The sequence below is a fragment of the Onychostoma macrolepis genome, chromosome 19 (assembly GCF_012432095.1).
Source record: "Onychostoma macrolepis isolate SWU-2019 chromosome 19, ASM1243209v1, whole genome shotgun sequence".
NCBI classification, from domain to species: Eukaryota; Metazoa; Chordata; class Actinopteri; order Cypriniformes; family Cyprinidae; genus Onychostoma; species Onychostoma macrolepis.
The window spans coordinates 16,167,949-16,183,013 of NC_081173.1; the positions used below are offsets into that span (position 1 = coordinate 16,167,949).

The 15,065-nt window shown below is 35.2% G+C and overlaps 1 protein-coding gene across 1 annotated transcript in view; it reads right to left on the minus strand.

The window, feature by feature from the left end:
- calcr (calcitonin receptor) overlaps positions 1-9,873 on the minus strand; it is a 53,881-nt gene extending 44,008 nt beyond the window's left edge. Inside the window, exon 1 of the mRNA XM_058754703.1 lies at positions 9,604-9,873. The gene's annotated coding sequence lies outside the window, so the exon portion shown is untranslated. The remainder of the gene's footprint in view (positions 1-9,603) is intronic.
- Between the last annotated feature and the right edge of the window lie 5,192 nt (positions 9,874-15,065).

Sequence of the window (15,065 nt, forward strand, 5' to 3'; positions counted from 1 at the left end):
CAGATAAACCTATGATACGCCAACACCCTACGATGAGAGACCTACACTTTATCTCGAGCAAAATGGGAAGGTGGCTCATCCTCCTCTTCAATTCATGTGTTTTGACCTTCCTCAGAGAGCCCTTGATTTTTATCTCAATTGCTGTGACCTCTCTGTTCACAGCAGCAAAAAGCAGTGCCACAGAGAACAGATACGACTATGGAGCTGTTACTAGGCCTCCCAAATGCCAGGCTGTCAAGGGGAGAAAATAAGAACGGGTGTAGAGCACTTTTGCAGAGTCAGGATAAATTTCAAGGCACTTTTATCCGAGATGGCATACTGTGAGCTCATGCATTTTCATCTTCCTTAGAAAGCATGGGAGTGGGCTTGCCTCTGGTACCATAAACTCCTTTAAACTCTGGGGGAACATAAAGTAGGACTTAAGTTTCTTAGGGCACTGTTTCCTGCAGAGGCAGACATTCTCAGAAGAACATTTCCTATCTCATAGCTCAAAAAAAGAAGCAAAGCGAGAAGCAGTCACAGTCTAAACAACGGCTGTTAGTCATACTTGGGTTTGCAGTGTGATTTTGAATGTAATCATCTCACATCATCCCCATAGGGCTCTTTTTGATGCAGTTCACCATAATGCACTTTCACTGTAGAATGGAGAACCATAAAGGTCACAAAAAAGTTTTTATAATAAATTGAGAAAGTGATTGTGAAAGTGAAACTTACAATTACACTTTATTTGCCCTGTTATGGGAGTAAACTGCTCTTTTGAGAATATTTATGAAGACTTATACTTATTATTTACATAATGCAATCATTTACAATCTGCATTAGCTTTTATAGTTTGAACTAGCATAATGTGTTCCTCTCAGCATTCTGGGAAGAGATTTCTGCCCATTCTGATTTGAATTAAATTACAATTTAGTTCCTGAATTTGACATTCATAAAACTGCTAATCAACAGCTATCAATTTTATAATTGTGTAAACATTGTGGGAATGTTACTGTTGAATGTTTTCAGAATGTTCTGAAACAAATTTTAACATTTTAAAATATTAGACAAACATGCTACTAAAACATTTCAGAAACATGTTTCATGGATGATGCATAAATAATGCTTTTGTGCTAAGGTTATTAGAACATAAATAAACTGTAAGAAAGATTGTTCTTTGAGAAAAATTTACCATAATGTTCTCTGTTAGCTGATAAGTCATGTGACATTTTATGGTGTTGTATGGTGCCGTGTCCAATATGCGAATCAATATGCTCTGAAATAGGCTTATTTTATAAACAAAAATTAATAAAATGTATAGGTTTTATCACAAAACTTGAGTTGGACTAACGATTGTCATCTGTATTGAATTTGTATTGACACTGTAGAAAGTGAATGTGTTAAATGAGAAGATATCCTGTAAATTCAATATCCTTCTGAATTTGCCTAACTCAGGCTGGTAATAATATATATTTTAATTCAGGTACATGAGATTGGAAAACATTTCTGATGATGAGCTCGTTTTTCTGAACCTGTTGGACAACGGTTCACCTGCACTCATTTATGTCTTGCTGACTTGAGTTCACGTTTGATAATTGTAATAAGGAATGTTTGAGCCCCTCTGTAAATGAAGTTGACCCATTTATATTTCTATGCCCCATGTAGCCCCATCTGGCAGACTGTCAAATATTAAGTGACATTTTTCTGTCTGAGACCTCTCTAGGTGAGCTGCAATGCAAACAAAAGAGAATTAAACTTTGATTATCTAAGTGGAGCAATCTCACTTTTCTGACAGTTTTGACATTTTTCACTGACCTTAACAGGTTTCCATCTGATACAATGACTTCTATTTCTGTTTCGCTGCAGATTTTTGCATAGATATGCACAAGACGGTTTTAACAGCAGCAGGAAAGACTGACGCCGCTTTATCTGGCACGTCTTCTTTCTCCATTTCTGAGTATTCATTCAGTCATTTTCATTCAGTTTCCTAGAACTTTTTCATTTCAGCTGTCAAAAAAAATGATCTGTCTTTTTGTTTTCCAGATTTATTCTGGAATAACTGGATTCTTAGGATTTTGAGTGACACCTCGTGTAATTTTTAACACTTTTTCCTGATTTTATTTCAAAATTGACAAAAAACGCATATGGAGGAAAGAAAGGCAAGCTATAACTTTATTACTGAGAAGGTCAAACATGTTTACTTTAATAGCTTTGGAAACAGCATGAATGCCGTCCTGCTCCAGGTGATTAAACTGACTGCAAGATATATAGAAATATGGAATATGAGTAATACGGATGGTGTGCTCACCAGTAATGGCAATGTAAATTGGTTAGACATGGTTGGGCTTTACAAACACTGTTGTGAAAGGATTGGCTGAATAAAGACCATCATTGTGCACACAGGTACCAAAACCCCAAAGTAATCCCAATATTAAATCTGTACAGAGGCGTTTAAAAAGTTAAATTGGCAATGGATACGATTTGGTTAATGGAACAAACATTACCTCTATAAATCAGATAATGGGGCACGAATGGCAAAATAGCTTTCTGGGAGCAGACAGACAAGGCACATCACAGGCAGTCAATGGAGGCTCTAGGCAGAGATAAATCAAACACAAAGTAATGCTTAATGACTCCAAATTTGCTCTGTTTTCCTTCTTATTTTTCAAGTATGAAAAATCATTACTTGCAGTGAGATGAACATTAATAGCTTCACGCAGTATCCAGAAACCATACTGTACCTCCTGTGGGTTTAAATCTATGTAATGTACAAAACAGCAAAGAATTGAGTCGAAAGCAGTTCTAAACTTGTTTGACTTTTCTTTAAATGTCATGGAGTAAAAGTGCACATACTATACTGTAGGTACAAAACAATATTTCATATGCTAATTTCTAGTGGGCTGTCTAACAGATATGAATGGGGAAAAGGTATAAAAAAAAGAGGGACTGTTGGCAGGAATCTGTAGGAACTGAGTGTTCATTATTCCATTGCTTTGCTGGCTCATGTAAATCAGTTTACAAGCAAAGCCTTTATATTTATAATACATTTAATCACAGCAGCCAATGCAAATTGGGATTCTTCCATCACAAGGGGTATTTATACTTAGTAACAGTGTTTTTTTTTTCTCATATTGGATAAAACTAATGCATCTTGTAATTTGGCCACATACTTGTACATGAACTTTACTCCAACCAAATGGATGAGACAGATGGAAGGAGCAGCCAAAAAATGGGTTGCCATATAGTCCAAAAAGAGCTCTAAACAGAACATTTTGCAGAATCGTCACTGCACTGAACATAGGTGTCATATAGATAAATCACGTTATCTGTTTGCAGAGACACAATGTATGTGGCCAGATGTATTTTAAATGTGTACACTCAAAAATACCCTAATGTTCTTCTGGTCTTGCTATAAAACACAACATCCCTCATTTAGCAGTAGACACGCAGCATTGGTCCTGTTAACACCTGTTATTAACATCAGTCTTGCATGAGGTCAGGCGATACGGAGGCATTTAAAATGTGTCACTTCTGAAGGGACTATACATGTTGTGCATGTATGTACAAGTGTTCAAAAGGTTTACTTTGAAGATGCACATTCAAAACGCTGTTTTACCGCAGTGGTTGACTGACAAGTGAGTAAAAGGTACTTTGATGGTGCTAGGACAGATTATCGTTTACACTTCTAATATTATGGAATCACATGCATTTCTGAGAACCTCTAAAGGTGGTTTGATCAGATCACATTTTGAATCCCGTTTACCTACATTTACCTGACTTCTTGAGACTGGATGACCTAAAATGGATGTTAATACCAGGATTTAGTCCCTCAATGCAAACATCTGCTTTCCACAACATAAGCACAGAATTCTTTCCTTGATCTATTTTATTAATATGATTTCATGCATTTTGTGTTCAAAGAAAACCGTATCTCCTTACTCCGTTTTATTTATTCTAGAGTGTTTTTGAGAAAAAAGCATTTATTGAAATAAAACATAGTGATTTTAATCGTCTTATTCATGTATTCTTTGATTTAACTTTATATTCCAATAGTGGAAAATACAGATTGAATGCAATATATTGAAAAATTATGTAATAATGTTACAGCTATTTAATACAGTCCTGTTTTGCTGAATTTTCACCACATGAATTATATAAATCATTTTTCGTTTTTATCAGCAGCCAACTATGAGGTTAAATATAAAGCCCGCACAGCTGTGTCTGTCTTTGCCTGCTGAGAAAATGTGCTGCTTGTTCTCCAGAGAGTCTTAACACAACTGGCAGCGACGCAACGGAGGAAGAGCTTTAAACAAAAGACTGAATTCTCAATTGCCCCACTTTTAAGAAATTAGTGTGTGAAAAAATATACATTTTAGCTCAACCATCTGTGCTATAAATATCACTATCAATCACATAAAGAATGAATATTTAGGCTTATGAATATTTTGTCATGTTTTGTTTGAAACTGATTAAATGTGTTTTCGTCTGTCAATTTTCTGATATTCTGATAATGGTCTGTGCAGATTATGTAAAGACTAAAATTCCTATTCAGTCACTATTAATACATGTTACTCTGTTTTTCCACACTGAGAATTGAGAAGCCAGGAAAAGTTTTGATCACCACATGAAAAGACTTCCCCTGTCTTGAGTCTGTGACTTGGCATTAAAAATGATGCTTGGAAATCTTTGATTTACAATTTTAAAATACTTGTGCATACAGAGAACAGCGTCTGATGCTGTCAGCCATGCTAAACACTATCCTGGAATGAATAAATATTGTAATATATAAATAGAAATCTGGAAATATAAGTAATTCGGTACCATTTGCAAGAGATAATAAAGAATAAATAAAGAAATCTTTACTTGGGAGCGGTACCAATGTATAAGGCACTGCTAGGCTGTAATGTTAGACTTAATGCTGACACAAATATAACTCAATATAAGAATTTTTCTCGCACTTTATGCAAATGATTCAAACTTCTGATACAGAAATGTACATGCACATTCTTTGTATGATTTTAATAAGCCTACCACAGGGGGTAAAATAACACTCTGTCTCAATATTGGAATTTTATAAACACTCGGCAGAGTGCTCACTGAGAGCCTTTTAAGAATATTGGTAAGGACTGTTGATAACTGCGATTTATGTAAGTGCAATATCTGCAAAAATACAGTTCTATCCATAGAAGTACATGGCAATTTCTCCTGCCAATCAGAAAAGAGATTACAACTGTTAACAACCCACAAGCACTGCTTGTCAAAACTGGCGAAAGTAGATTTAGAGAATCCAGCTGTTTTGTATACATCTGTGAAGGTGCTAACATTTCAGAAATAAATAGTAGCTTAAAACAAGTTGTAAATATGTTAGAGAGAGACGAAGAAATGTCTTGGATAGTTTCGAGTTTTCCACACATAAAAAAATTGTACCCACAATGCACCTACAATGCTTTTATTCAGTGTTACGATTTCAGCTCCAGTTTCTAACCGAAGGATATTTTCTGTATGTCGGTTACAAAATATCCTATCATTTTCATTTAAACATCAATGAAAATTACAAACGTTCGTATGATCGGCGGTTGTCCATTTTCTCAAACAAGCAAATTCCTCCACCTGCCATGACTGCCAGTCATTGCAAACCAATTCAACCTTACATAAAGGCTTTATAGAGTCCATTACACAACACATATGGCACCCTGACAGTGTCTCCACTGAGAATGTAGCCAGTTTGATATGCTCGTCCCATATTTTCTCCCATCTAAGCATGTCCATATGAGAAAACATTACTAACACATTTTACTACAGTCAAGCACCATAGCATTTTTTCTTTTTCCAATAGTGTTCAACAAAGATGAAGATTACTCAATGCCATAAGTGATAGTTCAACCAAAAATGAAATTACTTTTATCATGTACTTACCTGGCAGAGCAGAAGAAGATATTTTGTAGATTGTTTTTTGTACATACAAATAAAGTTCTACAGAATAAAGAAAGTCATACAGTGAGTAAATGATCATTTTTGGGTGAACTATCCTCTTAAGAGGCATGTTGCATTAGTGCCATAACCAAATGCAACTAAATTGTATTTATATAAAATCATATTTATATAATTAAATACAAGAACTTGACATGCTGATAGTATATGATTTCCAACCTCGCAATGAAGCTGCTTCTAACAAACCTGTGACAAACAATCTCACCTTCTTGGGAAAGCAATTAAGATTGTTCTACGTATGCAATATATTAAGCAAAGCAATCACGAAACGCCATTGACGCAAAGGCAGTGAATTGAGCAGACAGGCCCATGTGATGCCAAACACTCCCATTACGCAGAGACAGAAAGAAGGAGAGAAAGCACGCTCCAAACAAACCGTGCATTGCCTGCTGTCAACCTCTGCTCGTCTGTCGGCCTGCCTGCCTGCCTTCCTACTGGTGAGCAGGGAGCTACTCAAGGAAATAGAAAAAAACAAATAGGCTGTAAATGAGAATGGGAAGTACAGACCACCAGAAGGAAAATGGAGTAAGATTGCATTAACAAAATTTAGCACATAACATTAGTGGAGATGAGAGTGGACAAAATGGGGTAAATATAAGCGGCAGCAAAAGAAATTGAATTAACCAGTGTGGAAATGACAGACATAGTTGAGACATAAAGGAAGATCTTATTTTGAGGTTTAAATTAGAAATAGTTTTGCTTTATCCAACACAAACAATTTTGATTTCTTTTCCTGTGAATAGAGAAATCGCACAGAGAAATTCTCATCTACAAAAGAAAAGAACATTCCTCATTCAAGCCCAAGTGCGTACTGTTCATGTGATGTGCTTCATCATAGAAATACTAAAATGAATCAGTCCAGTTTAAACAAGCATAATCATTTATATCTGAGTGAAAAAATGAACTCATTAAATGAACTCAATTCATTAAATGAACTCAATCATTACAAATAGGGCATGTGACATTACTCATGAATACTTATAAGCTGGTATGTATTGTGAGAACAAGTGACTCAAGAGACGCTGCTCAAAGTAGAATGCTTTACTTCAAATAAATTATATGACGTTCAAAAGTTGGGGTTGGTAAGGTTTTTTAATGTTTTTGAAAAACTGAAATATTGTGAAATATTGTTTAAAATTTAAAAGAACACTTTAATATTTTTAATAGATTTTAAAATGCAATTTATTCATGTGGTGGCAAAGCTGAATATTCACTAGCTGATTTGGTGCTGAAGAAACATTTCTTCTTATTAATTTTGAAAACAGTTGTGCTGCTTAATATTTTTGTGGAAAATAAAACATATGGATTTTTTTTAATACAGAATTCTTATGGGATTCACAAATCAATAAAAAAAATTCAAATAAACAGTATTTATTTAAAATAAAAATGAAAATAACAAACTTTTGTAAAATCATAGTCTATAGTCTGTTTACTTTTTTTTTATCATTTTAATGCATTATTGCTGAATGAAAGCATTGATTTCTTAAAAAAAATAATCTCATTGGCTCTAAATTTTAGAATATAAATTTTCATAATTCTTTAAAATGTTTAGTATTTAAAATACCCCCCAAAAATGGTCCAAAACATACTGAACGGTCTTTTAAATGCCTCTCTGTAGTAGACAACTGTAGATCTATAGCACATGATTGTACTTTAGCTCCACCTACTGATTCCTCACATCTCATGTGTAGCCTGTCCAGAACAAGCCTAAACTCAAGAGTATTGCAAACTTGCCCAAATTAAATCAAAATCCAGCTGACAGAGTACCATTAAACTTTCTAAGGAGATTACCTAGCCGAAAACTGTAATTATTTTCAGCTACCTGTTTACGCTTGAGCTGAATCATCAACTGACTGCTTATGAAGAATATTAATCTACATCCTACAGGTAAAACGCATTAAAATGCATGCTTTGTATAACAATAACACACAAATGCTGCTCATAACTGAATGTTTTTGCAATGAATAAAACTTAATTACAGTTAATTGGGTTTAATTTTCAAGCTTTGTGCTTATTGTGTTATTATAAAAGGTACTTCACTTTCAAAGGGAAGTAAATTATATCCAATTACTTCTCTTGTGTATGGTACAATAAAATCCATAATCTGTCTTTACGAATTCAAATATCTGCTTACTTATGGTCAGTATTAATCATAAAAAAGAGTCCAATTATAGATCAGTGGATGCCACAGTCAAGTAGATTATTACTTTTCTTCTCTACAAAAGCCCATTAGGTCCGTGGCAAGTATGAGTTTTCTGGTAGATTACCTCCATATAATATTTTCAGCACTGCAGACATGTAGACATGTCCTGGGACAGTCTGAAACACGCTAATGAATAATGCATGAGCCATTAGCTGAATTGGGAGCAGAGCTCAACAAGTGAATGTCCATGACCCCATGCATGGACTGAAACTAGTCCTACATTAACATGGTTGTTTTCAGTCTGATGCACTTTCAAGTTTGCTTTCCTTCTTTTCTTGTTTGAGATGAACTTGTCAGGCTGATCAAAAAGGAAACCCATATGTGAAAGCTCACAAGCGTTCTTCAAAAGCAGGCGGTATCTAAAATCACTGTCTATTTCTATCTCTGCTCTCAGCCCAACACAAATAATGCATTTTGTACTATTCGATTACAGGAAAGTCAAACCGTTATCTCAGCAAAGAAAAAAATCCATCTTTTTAAGATACATCGCTGCTTAGTGTCTTTAGTATTTTGTTGCTTTCTGACATTTAACTTGCATGCATTGTTACTAAAAAGGTAAAATATGCATCACAACAAACACTTTCTTTAAAAGATCCCAGTTACTTTACAACCAAACTGTAAAAGCAGCATCTGCATGGGTTTGTTTCATCTCTTTTCAGATTTACCAGTTGCATCTCTTCATCCTCTCAATGGAATATATGGTGACTCCAATTTAATCCTCTTGCCGTAAAGAAGATAGAAACCTAGAAAGACTGCTTCCTGTATAGGGTTTATATAACGAGCCAATGTTCTACACAAATTATGAAATTTGTGGCTACCATAATCATAATCACAGGGATGTCATCTAGACCAGACCAGCATGGAACTGCAAAGCGCTGTCAGTTTATGAGGCATCCGGGGTAATATCTGACACTATCTGACTGCATGCCCCATATTTAAAATAGATTTATAAAACACAGATTCTGCCATGCTGTCATGTGCACTCTCATTATATAATTGCTAAACCAATAAAGGAGCTCAGCTTATGTTTTAAAATGGCTTTATGTTCAGTCAATACATGCCTTTATGTATTGACAGTAGGAAATTATGAATAATTTTTTTTCTGCAGTGATTTATATTGGCAAACAGAGGTTTGCATGTTGCCAGATTGACACTTACCATTTACTGGGCAAATGTAGGAGCTATTTTGTTTAACCTTTATTTTTATTCTCCATATTTTTATTAATCAAATTATTGTAGGTTACATTTAATAACAAAGCTAACAGAAACCAAACATCAATGTAAAGCACAGGCTACACAGTACGCAGAAGTCACAAACCACGCAAGATAAAAACAAACTACGAGATTTAGCCTATAAATATATGCAAAACATACAGGTAACAAAGCAATAGAGCGATGTTTATTCCATCAGAATAAAATTCACATCTTACCGTTATATGGATGAGAATGTAAATCCTGCGCGTACTTCACTTTCTCACACTGGGCTTTTCAAACTGAATTCCATCGTCTGGGACTATAATAAGTGATGCTCTCGCTGCATCTTGTGTTTTATCTCCGACTGAGGAGAATATCCACTCGTTAAAAAGACGTATAATGAGAAACGTCACTGTTTTACATATTTTTATGAGCGGAGACGTTGTTTCAGTTCAGCAGCCGGTAATCCAAGTGCATCTAACTGTCGCTCATATCTCGCCGAGCATGTGGAGCGTGTGGGCTCCTCCTAGAATCACTGACAGCGGGCTCCATCTCGCTCAAAGACACATTGAGGCTGTGTTTCAAAATCTAGTGAGCTGCCTTCATAGACAGCATTTCGAGTCTCGTAGAAACATTCCCAAAATAGGCAGTCTAGGTAGGCAGAATGTTTCGAGAATATATTAGCATTATATTATAGTCAGTGTGAAGATAATTCGGGGGGGATTTTCTGTTGAGGCTCCTCTTGATAAAACCATCATGCATTTTGGCGCCCACACTTAGCTAAACAAAGCGCTCAAGTTTTGGTATATTTATGATTTAAAACACAAACTAACGTGATAATGGCTTGTGAAGTTCTATTTTGTTTATGGAAGTTTCGAAACGAATGCGCTGTTGCTATGGTTACTTCCCAACGAGAACGCGATTTCGTTTCTATAGAGCTCACCGTAAACTATTTTTGTGGTTTTTGAAATTTAGTTAGTGGAAAACAAATATAGCTTGTAGGCTACACGTAAAGGGAAGAAATATTCTTTAAGACTTTAAGACCAAACCAAGGACACTGCTATGCCAATAGCCTACCTTTAATACTGTGCATTTACTGCATTGTTTAGCCTGCAGTTATTAATATCACACAGTTTTGATATAGTTTTTAATTTCGCTGAAGAAATTCTTTATTAGTTGACAATTTGTTGCAACCTGTCGACTGACAACAGTCTGTCCCACAAAAAAAGGGCAGTTTTAAACCTCAATTAATAGAATGAAGTGGCCGTTTGCACAGGACAGTAGAGAGTAGAGTTCTCAACACGCATTTTTAAAAGTAAAAAACTTGGCGTTCTTGCGCGAGATGCTGAAAAAGCAGAAAGACGCTGCGCAACTGTCAAACAAGTCCGTCCAGCACTGTTGACCCCCCATAATTCGCACACTGATTACAGTACGTGTAGGCAGTTAATTCAGTGACAATACGAATTGCAAAATATTTGCATATGCTACTTGTTGTTGTTCACTGAGTTACAAGAAAACATTCAATCATCTGAGAAACTCTGGAACTCCTAAAAAATAAATAATGCATCTAAAAGTTTAAAATACATAAATAAACCTGACAAAAACAGCAGATTTTAGGCTAAAGGTCCCCTGGGGTAAAAGGCATTTTTGGTTTTTACTTTCTCCCACAACACTGTAACAAAAACACCAGCACAGCATTTTCTTGAACTGTCAAGCTGTGATTTCCTGATCTTTGAGCTGGTTATGAGCAATAACAAAAGCTGATCTAACATTAATAATTTTGAAACACATTTGAATGTGAAAATTTAAATGAGAATTGTAATAAGTTTTATAAGTTTAACATTTTAATTATAATAAGTATTTTAAGACAAGGCATTTTATGATTTTGTTTATGCAGGTTTTTGTTAGGTGATTAAATCAATAGTTTTGCAGTAATTTTCCAATATGCACAATGATTGTTGCTGGAGCTAAATACTAAATACATAATACATAAAGGCCACCCAAATCCCTGAGCTTGCAGAGCAGGAAAATGCAGAATGTCAGTACTGCAATTAATTGTTTTCCTTAAGTGAGGAGAATGGATTTGTTACAGAGAAAGTAGTCCCATACTGATGCTCCAATTACAATGGAGATTCTTATGTGAAGTATGCTTGTACTAACACAAGCTTCCAGATACAATTACAAAAACAGAATGATAAAGAAGTAGGCCTAGTTTTTTTTTAGTAGGCTACTTGATATTAAGAAATGCTAAATGTTTTTGAAATAATACATAGTAATTATTTTGATTAAGTGTTTAGTTAATTTTTCTTATGAAAATATATTGTTGTATGAAATGTATTTGCACATGGTGACATACAGTATTTTGCCATGTCACTCTTTCCACTATATCTACTGTATATACCGTCACTCTACGAGGACAGCCGTTTTAATTACATTTTTATTTTATTTTTTAACTTATTGTTCTTCCCTCACACATTGTGTTGCCATATCAATATTCAAAAAAATTAATATTAAATGAAAAAAAACAACAACCTTGGGAAGGTGAATGAAAAAGACAATATCCTTAGGGGTGGATGTAAGCATATTTTCAGTAACTATATCTTTCATAAATAGGCTGCTTATTTAAAAACATGATCATAATCCAATAGCCATCATCAGTTCTCAGTTTCATGATTGTTTTCATCGTTTCTTTTGGATGCTAGCTACATGCTACAAAAGTCTGGGGGGGGCTTTGGGGTGACTGCCATCTATTTCTCACCAGCATGTTGCTCATGAGGTCTGATACCATCTCTCACAGTGGGTGAACTGAGAAAGTTTAAAGGTTCAGCTGTAGTTCAAGGAACTGGAAAATTGATGTCAAACTTTGTATGTGCAGCGAGATTCAAAATGATGATAAAGGAAAAAATAAGCAGAAAATCTGAGGAAAAATATCAGTCCTGCTGTGATGTCCACAACGCTATAATCAAAGTTGACTGACATCCCTGTAACCCACTATTAACACTGTGTTAATATTTAGTGATACAGTCACAAAAAATGTATTTTTGAATACATAAATGTATATGTTTTTACAAATATTAGTGTTCACTCAGAATTAGTTGAACTGCATATTGTGGTTTGATATAAACACCGTTCATTTGTCTTGCGCTGGGCGGTCTTCAAAGCACAGCTCTAATTCATATTGCTAAAACAATGCGACACCATGACTCTTCCATGAACCAAACACTCTCTCTCCTTCTGATCCACCTCCTCACCCATCTGTGCTTCTGTGCATAAATTCTCACGCAGACAGGAAAAGATTTGATAAGCATGAAGCAGCATATTTATGACACATTAAAACTTTCAAAGGATGATATCTCTATGGCTCAGAAGGACTAAACGTGCCCTATTCAGAAGCATGAGATTAAATGGTCTCGTGTCTGAGAGAGGTGTACAAATCCACACGTTTGGAATTATCTCCATTTCTTCTTTCAACACAAAATGGCTTTTACCTTTTACTTTGAATATTCCTCTCCAAGCATATGCTATATTTTTTGTTTATTCCAAGAAAGCTAATGCCCAGTGTGTTGTTTTTTGATCCTAACAATAATTTCCCTCATTATACATTGTTATCCCCTTTATTCGTTCACATTCAGAAGAGATGCTTCTCAAAGAACAGTCTGACCTCAGTTAAAGGTTAAACTCAGCAGGAAACACAAAGACAAGGCGGCCTTATTTTCCCTCACAGCGGCTATCAGAGCAGAACACCAGCCTGCTCATGCCTGAAAGAAAAAGCAGAGGAACTGTGAGGGCCATACATGCCTCTCACAAGAGGACGAAAGCAGGCCAGCGTCATGAGGTCACATCATACCTTCTTCATAAGCAACTACAGTCTCCTCTGAACAATGATAATTCCCATTAGGATTGAGTGTCTCTCTGCAGGTGGCAGCATATTCCAAATCATTATGTTATGGACTTCTCAGAGACAGATAATGTGGCAATTGTTGATGTCTGTTATTTCATCTGATTCTAATCCATTTGTATCTGTTGTCACACACTCCACCCATGATATCATTCCAGAAATTGGAGTGTTGTCTCCATAACAAACCATTTGTGACAATTAGGCCGAGTGTTCGTCATCACGTCTAATGCACGATCAGGCAAACTTGGCATGTACATTGCAATTTGTCACAATGCCACCTTCACTCCCCGAGGCATTGAGCAAATGAGATACAGGCCATGTTGTGTTAGAAGAACCCTAACAACCCCACCGCTATTTGTTTTCAATCCGTGAACTGCTCATCACGTATGGGAAATTATAGATAAAGAGAAAGTCATTATTTTTTATGTTATTACCAGTGGTGTCAAGTAAAGGTGATGTCATATTTCAGTTCCTCTTCCCTATCTGTGCGCTGAAAACCTGTGATTTTATATATATATATATATATATATATAAGGTTACAAATTCTACAAGTACACTGTAAAAAATATTTTTTAGTTGTAAATTAAGGAACATTTTGTAAATAAAAGATTATTGGAGTACATTTTACAAGAAAATACTATTTTAGTCTTTACTTTTAATTTTTTTCCTTAATTCCATGCTTTCCTTAATTCAGCTATTTCTGAGTATTTTGTAAATCCTACACCAGTTTTTATTTTTTTATTTTTTTTATAGTGTACTTGGAAATAAACTAAAAATGAGATGGTGGCTCAACAAAACATTTTTGGGCCTCATATAAAGAGAAATCAAAATTTCAACAAACCAGTAACTTATGAGGTGTTCTGCATTATTAAACATGTCTTATTTGGTTTTGCCGTCTCTGCGAAAAACTGTCACTTTCAATTTAAATGTGTCATTGCAGAGAAATGAAAGTTCCAGACTTGTGATTTACATAAGGCACACCTTTGCTGATTGACTGATTATTTATTTCACAGGAGAATCCTGCTGCTTCTTAGCAATCCTACATAAAATAAGACTTTATTAAGCTGCAAATTCAGTTGTGCTGCTGTGCAACCTGCTAAACCTGCTGAGAGCCAACAAATCTCTTTTTGGTATAAAACTATTAACCTTTGCAGACTTCAGCACAGGACATGCAGACTCTGCGAAAGACGTATGATTGCAATCTAACTCCCTACATAACTGACATGAATTCAGAGCGAGGCTAAAAGAGGGTCTGTATTTCTGGAAACTGTTATCGGAGGAAATGCTGCAGCTTATCAGAATGTATTCCAAAACATATCATAGTCAAATTATCACGGGAAGTTTCTCCTTATGGATAAGATTTTTAACCTCAAGGGAGGGTGTTGCACATTGAGTCTTCACTCCATAAGTTTAGTTTTTCCTTTAATATAGCTCCATGTCTTTCTTTATTCAGGGTGGGCAAAACAACACTTTCAAAAATGCAATATCAAAAAAAAACAAAAAAAATTATAACACACCATCCTTGTCATGCCAGCTGAAAACACTGAGCTGCAGAAATGCGTTTAAAATAAATAAATAAATAAAATAAAAAAAAGCATTAATGGTATTGTATAAAGTGTCACAACAAAGGAATTTCTTGCTGAGCTCCGGTAACAGAGCTTTATACTGCATAAATACAGAACTCCACCTTGTGGTTGTTTTTAGTAAACCTTAATCTGAAGGCATTGACTGACACTAGTTTGTGGAATATTAAGATGCCAGGTTGGTAATGGGAATTTCAGCATTGCTTTATTGATCTTG